We start from the raw sequence: 2,472 nt of genomic DNA, 5'->3' as shown, positions 1-2,472 counted from the left end.
AATCTTGTTAAAAATTTTGATGACGCCCTTTTAAATATGCATGAAAAACAGTGAGATCATAGAAATACTTTTCATACAATTTGTGTGCCATTTCAGCTTACAATTTTTAGGCTTCTAAAAAGAAAAATCAGAATTGTCGCTCTAGTACCCGTCTTGAAGAGCTGTATTTTTAGTTCGTTTCAGACTAACTTTACTCTGTTTTCCATGTAGTTGATGGCGGCTGGTCTGACTGGAGCCCATGGTCTGACTGCAGCGTGACGTGTGGAGTCGGTACGCAGACTCGGGACCGAAGCTGCACCAATCCGGCACCAGCTGACGGCGGGGCTGAGTGTGATGGAGATACTGAGGAGACACAGGCGTGCAACTCGGGAGTTTCCTGTCCAGGTATCTCTCGGTCTATTGAATGTTGTGATGAAACCTCTCAAATCTCATTAAAACAGTGTGATGATAGACATGCTAATAATAGCATTCATGTGCCATTTCAGCTTGCCTTTTTAAGCCCTTGGTATGAAAATTGAGAATTTTCTCTGCCTTAGTCGCCTTAAAAGTTACGAAGGGTTTAAAGTCAGTGTTGTTTTGATATCAGGGGGTCGTTTCTCGGCCTGATAACTAGGGAACGCGTAGATAGATGGTTTTGATATTTGGTATGTGGGTAGGATTAGACATGACGAAAGAATGGCCGGAATTGCGTTACGGCGGGGCGCTTTAGCGGCGTGTTATGGTACTGCAGCAGAACTTCCGGTTTTGCTATTTTTTGTTAGGGACTTGTTTGGGTGATGATTTGTAAGTGGTAGGTAGCTGTGTAAAAGCATAGTAAGGTGTGTAAGTTTTGGCCACCTAGGGGTTTCGCAGGGGCGGTGAAAGTAATTCTTGTTGTAGGTTTTGAGAAGGAATAATGCAAGAAGGGGTTGATGGATGTTAATGACTGTAGGTATGCTGACAGCTTACGTAATGATGTACATAATTGTATACTTGTTATGCAAATTAGGTGGTAATTTGCATGATACAATAGGTATGTGTAGAAACTGTATAGATGGCTTGTCTGTGAACAGTCCAGCTGCGTAGGATTATGACAGATTGATCTGATTTTTGGTATGTGGGTAGTTCTTGAGAAGGAGATGAAACGTACGAGGTGTTTTTTCGTCTAGTGGCTTCTGACGGTTTTGCAGGGGATGTTTGCACGTGGAAAATACGTTTTACAGTGGCCCTGAGTGGGTATTTCGCAATCGTGCTATATTTAGGTGGTATTACGTCATGCTGCTACCAGCGCTTACCCGTCTCACAGGAAGTGACCCCAAAGGTCATAGTTGCGCAATAGAGGACAGCACGACTTATATATACCAGACGATTACAAGACAATGGTACTATAGGGACAGTACATTATACATGATGGGGTGTAAATGTTTCCTATAAGATTTGGTAATCTGTAGATTAAGGGCAATGAATAAGGGCAATGATGATATTGTTTACAGGGGCCTATATTATACGTTTTAAAAGGGTTGTACATGTAACAGTTACTACCGGTACAATACATTGTTGAACAAAGCAGGGTTTGTTTTTCACAGTAACTTGTAGTCATTGATGAGATTGTTTATAGGGATTGTACATTAGACATATGGGATACACAATGTAGTGGACTGCATGTTACATCATCATTGTTGCAACCATTGATACATTTGCTTCCGGCGGTGGATTTGTTATCCTACCTGCTGAAATCGGACAAATTTCTTGTTGGATAAGCATTTTTTGTCTTGTAGACATTCACTGCTTTACGCCCTTTGCTGGTTTCATCGGGGAAGATTTTAAAAAAATCCCAATAAATTAAAAATATAAAGATATAAATGTATTTCGTCAAAGATATAGAGGTAATGCTGCATTGAAGTGGTGTTTAACAATGTAAAACTGAAATTACTGGCAGACGTACCGACTGATATGTATCTGATACCAGCCCAAAAAAGAACAAGAAACAGCCATGATTTCAAGTACCAGAGTTACCAGCCTAGGATTGATGTGTTCAAAAATTCGTATTTTCCCAGAACTATCGTAGAATGGAATTTGTTATCACCAAGCACAGTAGGGGCATCTTCTCTGGATAGTTTCAAGGAGTGCTTGCAGATAGATGTACAAAAGTTAGGTGTGACGGGTCCTTCGGTGTAATATAACCAGCTGCTGCCGCGCCGCGTGCCTGCGAAGCTGGTGTGTTGCGCCGAGAGGCAGTAATACCGGCTATATTGATACAGATACAAATACAGATGCAACAGAATAAAGTTTTCAGCACCATATTCTTGCTACTAGTACATACATACTACTTGCACACCTTTGTTAATTTCAATAGGAATGGGGAGAATACATTGAAAAACAATTCTACACCATTTTTATCAGATGTCAGATCAGAAATTTTATATTCTTTACATGTGCCATCGGTTGGCCAAACAAAAGGCTAGTGTCTACGAGTTTTCGTTCGGTCTGTCG

General features: G+C 40.8%; 1 protein-coding gene across 1 annotated transcript in view; it reads left to right on the top strand.

Annotated features, from left to right (window-relative positions):
* The first annotated feature begins 344 nt into the window (after positions 1-344).
* LOC118420601 (zonadhesin-like) overlaps positions 345-2,472 on the top strand; it is an 18,877-nt gene continuing 16,749 nt past the window's right edge. Inside the window, exon 1 of the mRNA XM_035827438.1 lies at positions 345-384. The gene's annotated coding sequence lies outside the window, so the exon portion shown is untranslated. The remainder of the gene's footprint in view (positions 385-2,472) is intronic.

The sequence above is a fragment of the Branchiostoma floridae genome, chromosome 8, assembly GCF_000003815.2.
Source record: "Branchiostoma floridae strain S238N-H82 chromosome 8, Bfl_VNyyK, whole genome shotgun sequence".
Classification (NCBI taxonomy): domain Eukaryota; kingdom Metazoa; phylum Chordata; class Leptocardii; order Amphioxiformes; family Branchiostomatidae; genus Branchiostoma; species Branchiostoma floridae.
Note: the sequence above shows the minus strand (reverse complement) of the source record. Positions and strands in the feature narration are given on the sequence as shown.